The sequence below is a fragment of the Passer montanus genome, unplaced genomic scaffold (assembly GCF_014805655.1).
Source record: "Passer montanus isolate IOZ18808 unplaced genomic scaffold, ASM1480565v1 scaffold199, whole genome shotgun sequence".
Classification (NCBI taxonomy): Eukaryota; Metazoa; Chordata; class Aves; order Passeriformes; family Passeridae; genus Passer; species Passer montanus.
Window position 1 is genome coordinate 254584 of NW_024366580.1, and position 14622 is coordinate 269205.

Here is a 14622-nt window from a genome sequence, read left to right on the forward strand (position 1 = left end):
CAGTAATAGAAGTCACCTTTTAACAGAATCTATCTATCTATCTATCTATCTATCTATCTATCTATCTATCTATCTGTCATTTTACTTTAACTTCTCAGCTTGCTGTGGAATTTTTTGGCATATATTCCTGTCCATATGTGCACTTGTTTACTATACCATTTACAAAGTCCTTAGCATACAGATGGCACAAAATAAAGCAAATAAAAATTAATAGATTCCTATTACTTTATTTTCTTTAATTCTATTTTTATTACAAAATCCATTTTGTTTCTGTCTAGAAAGAGTTTAGACATCAGAAGAATGCTTAGCAACTATTAAAAGTACATTGCAGCCTGAGTGCTAAAGTAAGTCTATATAATTTAATAGCTTTTCAATTTAATGAAAATTGGTTGCCAGATTGTTTAATCAAGAATTTGTCATTGTTTGGGCAAATCATTTAATAGGAAACTATCAACAGTTTTTCACAGTTTTGTTAAGAGAAATCCTAAAGAAAAGCTTCAATAAAGCACAACCTTTGCAATATCAGGAGTTCATTGCAGATAAGTGTCAGCCCATTTGATGTAATTTTACAAGGAATAGATTGTTACATTTCAGGTGACTTAATGACACATGGCAGAAGCATTCTAAGCATTCTGCAGATATTAAATATATGTGACAAAAAATACAAATGTAGTTTCAGAAAACACAACTGTAGTTTGAAACTTCTTTTGAGAGTGTTTGCTGTGATCTCCTTATAGTGATCTTTATGTTCCTTGATAATCTTAGTGATACCATCAAGATGTCCATCAAGCTTGTGAGGCAGAAAGCCAGCAAATGTTTAAATTACAGGCCTTTGATAATTTACATTGACCTCTTAGGCATTAGGTGAATTTTTAAGTAAAAAAAAAAAAAAATTGTTGCACCCTTAAAACCTTTGATGACCAGGCTGGATAATGATGAGTTCTCGGAGAGTGGTTCAGTTGCATACAAAATATAATAAACAGAACATCTGAGAGTACACGTTGTTCAGAAGAAATCAACACTGATCAAGAAAACAATGCAGTGCTTTGTGCTGGTCTCTTGACCTTGACAACACATTTTCAGTATAGTAGAAAGTAGATGTAAGCACAAGAATATCTGTGGTGACTAAGAAGCATTAAATGAAGGCAGAAGAAATACCATATACAAAATTGGAATATGATGAACTGAGAAGGAAATGTCAAAATCATTATAATCTAAAGGTCCACATGTGACATGGGAGTTAGGAATGTTTACCTATGTTCTTGTGCTTCACATAAGGCCTTAGAAGTTTTCACTGCTGCACAAGTGGTGAAATATGTTCCCTAATTTGTATTAATAACTATAAAAGTACTACCAATATGGTTCAAGGAGAACAAACAGCATATCTTTAACAGCTCCTAAGCATTGCCCAATATTAGTGTTTAAACCCCAAATCTAAGCTAGATAGTAGTTTACTTCCTAATAAAGGAAGCTATTGCTAATAGTCTAATCTAAGACAGTAGTCACCTCTTCTTTAATTGGACTCATTAATTAAGCATTTGATGAGATTTCCATTTTTGAGAGAATTTCTCGAAGAGATAATGCATGCCCTTTTCAGTTTATTGACTAACACACTTTTTCTTGAATCCTGAAGAAATGGCTACCAATAAAAGGATGTATCCTTTCTTCTAAACGTACCTGAGAACATGAAAATGAATCATGTATGTAACTCTGTGAACAGTCAATTTTTCAAAAAAGAAATTTAAAGAATACTGTCATTACAAGAAACATGAAGAATATTGTCATTACAAATATTTCCAAACTGTTTCCAAACCTTAAATTTAGATTTAGATTTGGTAAGCCTTTATTGTGTTTTTTTAAAGTATATGTATTCTGAATTGCGAACCAGTCCAACAAGTATACCATAATCTAGAGGAGATTCCCAGTTTCCTATCTATCTATTTGTAACTGACACTGGCATTGGGTTTTTACATTGGTAGCTTGGAACAAAGATCAACATGAAATTTCAAGCTTCTATCTCAAATTTAAGTCCCTGCTGCTCATAGTTTAATAAAAGGTAATTACTTATTTAAAGTTAAATGCTAAGATTAAGGGCTTCTAGGTCCTGCTGTGGGTTCATTAAATTTGCAAAACATCATGCAGTGCCAAGTTTTCTTGTCAGTTTTAATTTCACTGACAATGTGTCTGCATGTATACCTGTATGTACACATAGCTGCCAACAGTGATTGAAAAAGACCTTTTTGCTTTGCTACTTTGTCTGAGTAAAATTACACTCTTTTCTTGTCTGTTTATGGGCTGAAATGTACATATGTTTTCCCCTTCCATTCAGGTTTTGTGAGCACATCAAACCAGAACAATACACAGAAAATGCTGAAGGCTTGCACATTATGTATGCATGCTTTCCTGCACCTCTTAGAATTATAGTTGCAGTGCTTTTTTCTACTTTCAGCACTACTGAATGAGAGCTTTTGGATGAAGTTTGAAAAACTGAAATGAACAGAATTGTCATCTATATCTCTACAAGCTGGTATTTAGCCTCAGGCTGTATCACACTTGTTGAAGGCTTTTAAAGCAAGGTTTTCAGGAGGAAGGAGAAGACTTTCTTACCTGCCTTTGCTGCTGCCAGGTTCAATGCAATTCAAATATAGTTCAGCCAACTGAATTTGCATCATTTAGATTGTTTGCCATTTTTCTTTCTCTTTCACTTGGGACATGCTACTAAACGTCTAACACATGTGGTGTTTTTGATATTTTTGTCCTTGTAACTGCTTTTGTTTTAAATTAACCTTTTCATGACAGCCTGAATCATAGTATTGTTGGAATACTCTTGTGTTGGGAAATGGAAATAGTTACTCATAAGCTCTGCTCCAGAAAAACTATTGCCTATTCTGAGTGGTGATCTCTCAGGCACAGCTTGTATTTTATCTTTGGTTTTCACTGAGGTGTTCTGCTCAGGTGTCCCTGTCAAAACTGTAGGATAGACATGACATAGTAGCTAATATATTGGCAATCAACTTAGTGATCAATGCTGTGCTGTAAAGGAGGTTTATGCTATGTTTTATGACATGAATAAAGGAAAAGCCTAGGCCTGCTAAAAACTAACAAAAATATAACTGCTCAAGTTTCCTAAAAAATTGCCTGATTTCATGATTTGTCTTTTGAAAATTCTAGAGCCCTCACAGGCTGTGTGAGTGGGTGGTTTTGCCTGTTTAAGGAGATAGAATGCAGATTGCCCACAAAACTCAGCATATTAATGGAAAATGATGTTATATAATGTACACTTCTCTCATCTTTGTCCCAGGGTCTTGACAAGGCAAGAATTTTTGTAAGAACTCTGTATCAGAACCAAAAAATTTAGAAAATATACTAAAGAATAAAAGCTATCATTCCCCCTTTTTTTTGGAGGGTTACAGTGTCCAGAAATTCTGGGGTTTTTTTGTTTTTTTTTTTTTCAAATAATCTTCAATTTTTCAAGGAATAAAGCTGAAGGGCTTGTTTTTAAAATCCTTCTGAAGCAGTAGATGAAATCTAGATAATGTAGTGAATTGCAGGGTGCAAAGGTATAGCTGGAAAAGACTAAGGTTAAAAGTCACTTAGCAGAATGTCATACATTTGCTAAAAACATCTACTTCACATTTGTGAAATAGCACTAAAATAGATTCACAGAACATTAAAGTACAACCTTAGAGCTCCAGTGGTTATAGAAGACTTTTAAGGTACAGTTTTTAGTCAGCTGAGCCACGTTTTTCAAGATCTTTCTGCTCTTTGGTGTCACTGAGGTATTTTCTGTGTGTATGTGGCTTCTTGGCATATATGTGGGACTGAGTCTGGTTTTCCCCTATAGATGTTGCTCAATTTTCACTCTGCAGCTACTCTGTCTGTTGTTTTCTCTGTAGGCTATTTTCTTGTACGTGGAGAAATAAATTACAGATCACTGTGTGTGCAGGAAAACCTTAAACTGAAGGAAATTATATGTATGAGACAGAATGGCAAACGTTACTGGATTTCAGAATGCATGGCAAAACACTTGCTTTATTCTTTGCTCATGCTCTGTACAGCACATTTGATAAAAAAATTATGTTTGCTTTTCCAAAGCATCTAGAACATGCCAAGGGTTATGAAGTTATACCTAATATTATTCTTCCTGAAGATTTTCAGGCATCTGTTTGAGCTGAAATAAATTCAGAATTTATATTTCTTCAGAAAAAGTAGGTTTATCTTTGGTTAATATAAAAATATAATTTTTTTTTCTGAGAACAAAACTTTTAACAATATTTTCCTTCAGACCTGTTTCTAATCTAAAATTTGTTTTAAAATGAGTAACATAATTGATTTCAAGTTGATTGTATGTGAACTGCAAGTTGGTGACTCGCTTGACTGGAATACTGAGTCTCTGAAACCAATTTTGACTCATATCTACTGTGGTTGGTGGAGGAAATACAAATCCTTGGATGTATGAGTTGTAAGGTGTCTTCTTTGAGATCATGCAAGTTCTATGCCATTTGAGAAGAGGGGAGATTTCATGGAAAACATAAATCTAGATGTACTGAACTGAGCTGCAGTACTTGGACAGCATAAAATATTACAGGTGACCTTTCTTGGCAAAGAATTATTTCATTTGTCAAGCTTAAATGGGCTTTGCTCTAGACCATTTTAATTTTACAAAATTGGCATTATCTAGGAAAAACATTGCTTTGAAGTAACTTATTTTCTAGTATCAGTCAATAACCGAACATTCAGGAAATATGTTGATAAATGTTTTGAAAACAAATTTTCTTAACTGTTTCCTAAGATATTGCCTTCAAACTGACAATTGGTAGCACTTCATGAAGAGTTTTTACTTTAGTAGATATCTATCTCAAAGGCATTACACATATTATTAATATAAAACATTATATAGTCTTGAAAACAAGTACTCTGGAATATATAGGGGAAAGCAGGCAAAGAAACTAAACTCTGTATTCAGATTTTCAAAACAGTATGAAGTATGAATTGTCCTTGTCAATAAAATATTTTTTTTCATGATTAATTACTTATTTAATAACTTGTATAGTGATTATGCTTATGAAGAATTGGTGAGTAAGTAGAGACAAAAGTAGGTCAATTGGGTGGTTTGTAACTTCCATGCAGTGTGAAGAAATGAACCCTGATTTAAAGAACATACTTGTATTCATAAAAAAACCCAAACATATTTTGCCCCCAGTTTTAAAAAATTTGCACTGGCATAATTGCATCAATTTTAATACTCCTAGTTTTAAATGTCAATATAAACACTAGCAGTTTTGAAAAGTGGATTACACTAAGCAACACTGAAGCTTTTCTCCCTAATTTTACAATCAGATGGTCACATATCAAAGAATCCTAGATTATCCTGAAAGTGTTTACTATATAAACACTCTTGAAAATACTACACTTCTGGCAAACCTAAAACTGCTTTGTTGCCAGTAGGAAGCTTTTACACAAGAATGAATCAATGCAATGAGACAGGTGTGAGCTGTACTTCTTGCCACTAACTGGTCAGGAACTTCACGCCACTTTAAGTAGATCAAAGGCAACAAATTCTTCATAAAAATGAGAAAGAGAATTAGTGATATTCAGGAAGATTAAATCAAGTCTCAGTTAAATTAAATGGAAAATTTTCATTTCAAGTAGAGAAATTAAACCAAATAACTGGACCTGGATCCTTAACCTAAGTGCATGAGCAACTTTTATTATATGAATAATCCAGTTGCATTCAGCACTGGGGTCTCCATCACAGGTAGGAATGGAGCTGTTTGAGACAGTCTAGATAAGAGCCACCGAGATGATTAGAGGGATGGAGGACCTCTCCTGTGAGGGAAATCTGAGAGAACTGGGTTTGTTCAGCCTGAAAAAGAGCATCAGGGGGTATCTATTTGCTGCTTTCTGGCCCCTGAAGGGAGCCTACAAGAAAGGCATAAAGGGACTATTTAAAAGAGCATGTAGTGATAGGACAAGGGGAATGGTTTCAGACTTAAAGAGGGCAGGTTTAGATTAGATATTAGGAAGAATTTTTTACTGTGAAACTGGTGAGGCACTGGAAAAGGTTGCCCAGAGAAGTTGTGGATGCTCCATTTCTGCCAGTGTTTAAGGCCAAGCTGGGGCTCTGAACAACCTGATGTAGTGGTAGGTGTCCCTGTGGCAGGGACACTCCCAGGGGGGTTGGAACTAGATGATCTCCAAGGTACTTTTCAACACAGGCTATTCTATAATTCTAACAATTCCATTAAAGTAGTAACTTGAGTAATAATTTATGGAAAGCACTGAAATTGGAGGATTTCTTATTAATTAATATGCTACAGTCTTGAAGGTAACTTGCAAGGTACATCCCAGTGTGTTTATAGGAGTCATGCACAAGAAGTAAAATAGACATCTGTCTAAATAATGAAAATTCTTGATGCAAACTTTTTGTGGAAACAGTGAAATAAAGACACACACAGAAATTAAGACAACTCAGATGCTCAAAATCCCATTGAGGTTTGGAATATATTTTTCAAAAATTTAAACTGTTCAAAAATCCACAAAATTTTATCGTAAATATGCAGTCAAAAAGGTAAAAATAAATTATTTCTGGTACTGGTATCATTTTATATGTCAGAAAGTTCATTAAAATCCCATTTATTTGGTAACATAAAGTTCTGTTGCTATTCTGGTTTCAGTGGCATCGGATGTTATCACAGCAACAATAAAAAAACATAAAAATTAAAATAAAAGGAGAAATGAAACAGACTTTGTCCTAATTCAAAAATAAAAAGTTGCTACAAGAATGCTAATGGGGCATGTGTGCTGACAGTCAAAGAAATGTGTCTGGTACATAACCAACAGCATAGAAATGCCTGAATAATTTATTAGAGGATTTGGCTATTTATTTGAACTTAAGCAGAAGGCTATTATATATTTACTGCAAGACAGATGAAAATGGTTAAGAACAGTCTTGTTATTTTTCATCCAGTATGGGTGCTGGGCTTGCTGTCTCATTTTCATGTGCCATAGGCAGCCTGCCTCTGCCAGGCCTCTGTTTGTGATTCAGCTGTCATAGATGTTGCTATGACTCTTCCCATTCACTTTGAGGAGTCTTGGACTGAGCTGCTAAACTACATTTTCCTTCATGAATAGCAATGGAAGTGGCATGTAAGTGCCAGATTTCGTTTTATTCTTAATGCACCCTGCTGGATACAGTGCATGCTTTGTTCATTCAATGAAATACCAAAACCTGTCAGAGAGATATCAGAGGCAATTATAGCACATTTAGAGCACTATGCTATGAGAAAATAGTTTCAGAATAACTAGTAATTTATTCTATGCAAATTGTTTCAACTACACTGTGCAGAATATATAATTAACAGCAATTGATATCATAACAATATTAGCCAAATTACATTAATTCTAAGTTGACTCTAGGTCTGCTTTATTTTGCTGGAATAAAATGTGACTTTTTGTTTAGTAAAAATAGAGCCCCTTGCACATAAGACAGAAAGAGTTGTACACTCTACATAAAGAGGTAAGTACAGTCTGTGGTTGTTTCTAATAATATAGATATTTTTTATCTTTATGAGTTTTTCCGAGTAATAATTTTCCATTGGTTTTTAAGATAGCGGTCTTATAAATGGGGATCTATAAGAAAAAACTGGTGATGGTCAGTATTGGGGTATACTTCCCTCCATGAAAATATCAGAAACAAGACATTCTATGAAATTTAGCATACATAAATGCTTATGTAGGTATAGTAAAGAAATAATGCATTTTAAAGGATCACAGAAATTTAATAACTGATTTTAAATGTCTCTTTGACCCTAATTTGTGACCTGATCATCTGCTTGTACAGAATAAGTTAAAAAAGGTAAGTGACCCTTTCTGTTGCATATAAATCAGGAATTATGACAAACATGTTCATACACTCACATTTAAAATTCAACACATGGAACTAGGCATAGTGCAAAAAAAAGTAACAGAAGAGTCACTTCCAGTAGCCAGAAATAATGTTTATCACAGAGATACACTAAGAGTTCGCACTTTACATTTGAGAGAAAAACCTGAGAAGTGACTTGATTGCAGTTTATAAGTACTTTCAGAGAGAGAAAAAGCCAGTTCCTTAAGTACTTTGCTATTTTCCAGGGAGATAAACATGTTAAAAAGCCCCAGAGGCAGAAGATGGAATGAAACCAAGAAACAGATTTTGAACAGTGAAAGTGATTAAACACTGAAATAAGTAGTAGTGGATCCTTCATCTGTCTAAAAAACATCACCTGCATTCTGGAAGGTATTAACTAAAAAATAAGCTACTTGATTTCATGCATCTGTGTTTGAGTGATACAAAACAAGCTGGTCAAGAGTATGTGCAACAAGATGATCTTATGGCCACAACAGCAGTTAGGAATGGGGAGAAAAAAGGAAGAGTTTTAAGTTGCTGTCCTACCATCCAGCAGGCAATAGATTTAAACAATGTAGATAACATTTTTGCCTTTTTCTCTCTGTCTTTACATGCAGCAGAAAAAGAGGGAAGGTAACTACTCCAAGGGGTAATTTAGACAAAGAATCAGTGAAGGATGCTATGAACTACTGTTTTCTAATTGACTGTCATTCTATCAATCAAAGAAGATGTATAGATGGATTTATGTGATACATCTCCAAATATTTTTTTGGTAAATTAAATTTTGGTACAGAAAGCTCAGTTTCCTAGGGAGAAAAACAACTCATCTTCTTCTGTGAGAAAATTCTTTATCTATTTAGGAGTCACCTCTGAATTCACACAGGTAAAGGAGGTAGTTACACACTGTATCAACTGAATCATTTTAAGAAGTTCTCTGTAGAGATTTGGTATAAAACAGGACCACATATAGATCAAATGGTTTCTAGGCTTTGCATCAGCCATTGTTAAAAAATAATTTTCTAGTTTCTTTCCTCTAGAACTATATCTGCAAAGATAGTCTGATTACTTATCTTTTTGCCTGTCAGCCCCATAAAAATAAGTTGGCACTGTGGGCAAAGAGTAGATTTTAAAGGAAAAAAGCAATCTTTACACTAGTGACCTGCTAAAAAAATACTGAATGAGAGGAGTGTGAAAATCTTCAGAGGACATTTGCTGGCACATATTTTCTATTTACAAGCTTCAGTGCTAAGTTGAGGTGTATCATTCAAAGACATGGAGTATCCCCATCTATAGAAAAGTAAGGGCAGGATAATGATTATTGAGCGTTTAGCCCAAACTACTTATATTTCAGTTTGGCCAATATAAATGTCTTTAAAAATAAGAACTGAGACATGTACACCTGAATTTGGAATTAAATAAAGTTTGCATGGAAATAAATAACATTTCACAATTATTTTCTAAAACTTAGATCCTTTTAGTAAAATAATCTATTGAATGGGTACAGGGGGAGCAAACACCCTCTTACCAGCAGGCTTGAGTCTACAGAACCTCACTGGAGCACTTAGAATCTTAAACTGTGGGTCTTGGAAATCATGAAAATTCCCACAGATTAACAAAAAGACAAAAATTAAATAGATTAGTGAATACCTGTATTGAAAGTATTTTCTTAGTGTGGAAAGGGATGCATTTAAGTTTTGTTCTCTCAAAAATAGTAATTCTTTTGCTTGACATCTACAAAAGTACCTACACTGTTACTGTTAGTCTGGCTTACTCATGTAGAAAAACTTGTCCTAGTATATGGAGCCACTTAGACTCACTTAATTATTCGTTACTGGATGTACCAATTTCTAGTTCTTAAAAACTCTAGTCTTGTTATTGCATTTAAATCAGTTCCACCTCTGGGTAAAGAAACAACTTTCCATTGTGTCAGGAACATATGGCAGCTTCTAAATCTATGGATGAGAGATTTCTTCAAGTAGCTTAGAAATAGTAATATAGTAGTGCTGTAGTATAGTAGCGCTATAAATATGCATGCTTATTAACTATGTTTCTAATAATAAGGCAGTGAAATATTAAAGTTTAAGAGTATCTCACTGGGTTTTTCTTAATATATAATCTTTCTGGCTTTATGATGTATATATGCTGTGATACAAGTAGCCAAAGAATTTGAGACTGAGCAGAAGATACCATATAGATATATATAGCACAGATAAGCCATGACAATGTCCAGTTTGCTAATTGTAAAAAAAAAAAATCTTGCTTTCCTTCAGCCATAATCTCCTTTATTGTTTTTGTCTATCCTAATTATTATTATATTTTTATAAGATGAAGATAAAATATGATGAAATATTCTAGTTCTTCCTAATATGAAAAGCCACTTGAAATAAAGCCAAGTATTAAATATAAAAGCTAACCCATCTGGTTTTTGTCAGACCAGAAATCAAATAGGAGACCAATTGTCTTAACTCTGTTTTAGTGTAGAACTCAGGCTTTGAAACTGTCTGGACAGCTATAAGCATTTGCTCAAGATATAATAGGTGATATTGAACAACATATTGCATGGCTGAATGCAGGACAGAACTAGAGCTTTTTGTTGACATGAAAATTTATCCCTTCTGTTGACTGTCAAAGCAGGATATAAAATAAGCAAACACCACCAATATAAAAAAGTAACAACAATTAGAAACAGAATTAGTTTTCCTATTCAAAATACTGTGGCAGATTTTAGTTGTTTACCTTATCCTGTCTTTACCACAGAAATAGATCTCCAGTTGAAACAGGCAAAGTAATGACACAACACTCAGGGTAGTTATTGACTTCTGATGCTGAAATTTACTTCAAGATAATCTCCACGCTAATGAAATCCTCTCAATGTAATTATTCCTCTTGAGGAATTTTTAAAACATTTCTACTTTTATTGACTTGTTCAAATGGACAACTATTTTGTCTTTCTTCTCCAATAACAATATTGATTTTTTAGAAAATGGCACAGTCAATCAGCATTCGCTGAATTTGTAAATGAAAAAAGTTGCCTCCTCAGAGCAACTTCAGTTTTACTTCTGCAGTGCTGTTTTCACCTGGAATTGATCAAAAATTCATGGAGTCTGACTCAGTTCTTGAACCGCTATATTGGTTCTGCGTACATGATAAGGTTTTGGCAGCAGAGAGGCTACATGCATGGCTTCTGTTGAGAATATCTCAGAAGCTTCTGATATGTCTAACAGAGACAGCACCAGAAAATTCTGAGACTGAGCTGACACCAGTCATAGCTGAAGTCATCATGGTAGCACCTGTGGGACCATGTAGTTAAAAGAAGAGGAAATAAAGGTCCTCTTGGGGAACAGTATCCAGAGGAGAGGAATATAAAAGAGCAACAGTCCTGCAGACACCAGTGAAGATGTAGTGGGAGGTGGTGCTTCAGGTTTTGGAGCAGAGGTTCCCCTCCAGCTCCTGGACCATGGTGAGGCAGTTTGAAGACCAGCAGAGTGAGGGCCCACCCTGGAGAAGTCTGCTCTTGAAGGACTGTGTCCTGTGGAAGGGACCAGCACTGAAGCAGTTTGTGAAGTACTGTGGCCTGTGAGAAGAACTCATTTGAAGAAGTACATTGAGGACTATCTATCATAAGAGGGATTCCACTGTGAAGGAAAGGAGTTTGCAATGCCCTACCCATGAAGGAGCAGGAGCAGCAGAAATGTGATGAAGTGACCACAACACCCATTTCATCTCCTTGCGCCACTGGAATGGTGTGGGAGTGTAAGGTGGAGAAATTTCTGGTGAAGTTGAGCCCAGGAAGGGATTTTTAACGTTTGGGTCTTATTTCTCATTATCCTACTGTAATGTGATTGACAAGAAAGTAATTTTCCCATTTTTTTCAGTCTCTTTAGCTCAGATAATTGTTGAGAAATCTCTGCCTGTACTCAGCCTCTGCCTATTCTTAGCTCAATGCAGGAACTTTTTTTTAAAAATTCCTCTCTGTTGTCCAGCTGAGGGGAGAAGGGATGAGGCACTTTTGGTGGGGACTTGGGAGTGCAGACAGGATCAACTTACCTGAAAAAATGATATTTGTTATAAATTCTAACTGGATCTTCTGTAACAATGCAATAAAACGATTAATGTTATTTGCATTGAAGCATCAAACATTGTATAATTCAGTAATGTCTTTGGAGATTATTAAGTAGCCAGGAACAAGCAGATTTTGAAACAGACTGAAGAATTACAGCAAGCCATAGGACACTTTTCCAAACCTGAAATTAGCATCAGAAGGCTAATTTAAAACACGAAATGGTATTATTTCATTAAATAGTAACTTTAAAACATTTTATTAGAAGAGTTAACATTATAATAAGGTATATTCTTTGTAAAGGCTTGAAAGTTTTATAGTGTTTAATCATACGAAGATGACTTTATACATTTTTTAGAAGCACTTTGTTTTATTATTATTTGCCTGTAAAGAATATATGTATGTGGTTTATATTGATCATAGCAACATATGCCTGTTTCCACATGGAAAATGGTAAGTGGTTGAGAGTTGCCTCCTGGGCCATATGCACCTACATGTCTCTTAATGACCAACTCTTAGGCAGGAAATAAAACCCAATGGAGAATATAAGGTTATAATATATGCCATGTCTGTGGAACCAAAAACTGGGAATGATTTCATGGAACATTCATAGACAGCATGCCCATTCAGTTTTATTTTTCTGTAGGTCTTATAATGCAGTTTTTTTAATTGATTCATCTTTTAATAGAAAGTTTTCAAACATTTCAGGGATCGCTGATTTCCTACTTGAAATTCTTCGCCAATTAAGCATTTTTTCCTCAATCCATATGGGATAGGAGTAATAGAACAGTCTGTTATCTCTGTTTCATATGTAGATTGAAAAAAACCCCATAAATCCTGCATAGTTCTAAAAGTTACATAAGCCAAAACAAGAAATCTTCTTTTAATTCCGTTTATCCTGCTTAATTCCACCTGATGCACACATACACACACACAGAGTCTGACAACCCTAGTTTTTCAACTGGAATTGCCAAGAAAGGTGGGTAAAAATTTACAGAAAAGCCATGATAGTGTCACCAAAGAGAATTCTACTCCAAGGTGGCATTTTGTTACTTACACAGAGGTCCCAATCACCACCACAACTGGGGATGATCTGCTCCATTCAGGGGTGACAGCATGACACAGCACATCTCCCAGAGCACCCAGAGATCACATACTTGATAAGGTAACTGTTACCACCCTCTTCAAGGAAGAGGACTTAAAAAAACTGAAGAAATTTTTGTTGCAGATTTCTGAGTTTGCTGATGCATGATAAAGTTCCCATTTGTTTGTAAAACTCCATTTCCTTAGGAATCTTCATGGTTAGGAATGTTATGAATTTTCGACTCAGAGCAGACTAAAAGCAGCCCTATTTTTTTCTTGGATGCATACTGTTGTGGATTTGGAAATTCATATACAAGGCACATTTGATTTCCTTGTTTTACCTCCCTTTCCTCCAATTGTTGTGCAGGAATTTTGTGGCCAGTTTAGCAGAAGGTAAAGGCATTGGTTTGAGCAAGTCTAAATGCAAGTAGATGCTTTATACACAACTCCCACGCAGCTCTGCCATCACACTTCAATCCTGTTCTGTAATATCAGCTGTCTAGTTTATTTCTAGGCTGCTCCTGAGCCAGGATGCTTGCTAGACTTGCTAAATTGTACAAAATTGTGGGTTTATGCTGTAGACAAATGAATGTCCTACTGGGATTGCCAAACACATTTTCAATTCTTTGAATTTGGTCTACTTTGCACAAATAGAGCATTACTAGCTGGCTGCTACACACCTAACATGAGAAACTGCTTTACCTTTCCAATAGTTTTATTATTTTAATTTACTTTTGCTATTTCTTCTGACACTGGATGCAACTATGCCTGTCTCTAGAACATTTTTTTTCCTCTTTATTCCTTCTCTTTGTTCTTTAGTCATTTGAGGCAACATGTATGGCTAGCGTTGGGCAGCTTGCTTGTTGAAAATGTAAGCTGGTTGTAAATGTTGTGAGAAATTCCTGAAAGCAATTATGAGAGTAGAATTGAAGTAAAAATGATCAGAAGTACTAGGTCCATGAGAAGCAGGCTAATGTGGTGGAAAAGCTGTTTCTGTCTCCCATAATATCTGTAGGGATTGTATTCCATTTTGACCATTAAGGATGGCCAATGAATAGAAGAACCTGGTGATCCTCAAATATTATTTCTGAGCAATGTCTTGCATGTGACACTCTCAAACATTTCACAGAGAAGAGTAACTGAAAAAGCATAAGAGGATGTGCAGGGTATGTGACACCCTACCCTTAAGGGAAGAGAGCACCCAAGATTTGTAAATGCTTGTGGTTGAAAGAAAGGACAAAGGTCAGAGGGTCTGCAAAACTAGATGAATGAAGAAGTTTTCTTAGTAAATAATGCACTTGGCATGAAAATAGGTATGTAGTACACATGGCTGAGTGTTTTGGATAAAGGAATAAGATGAAAAGGAAGTGAGAAAGAAAAGGTTTAATTAAAGAGAAAGACAGGAAGAGAGAAAGGAAGGCAGGGAGAAGGTACGGAGGTAGGGAGGCAGAGAAGTGAGAAGGAAGTGGTGGAAGGAAGTGATGGAAGGCAGTGCGGAAGGCAGGACGTGGTGGAAGAAAGGAAGGAAGTGGCAGAAGAAAGGAAGGAAGGAAGTGGCGGAAGGAAGTAAGTGGCAGAAAGAAGTAAGTGG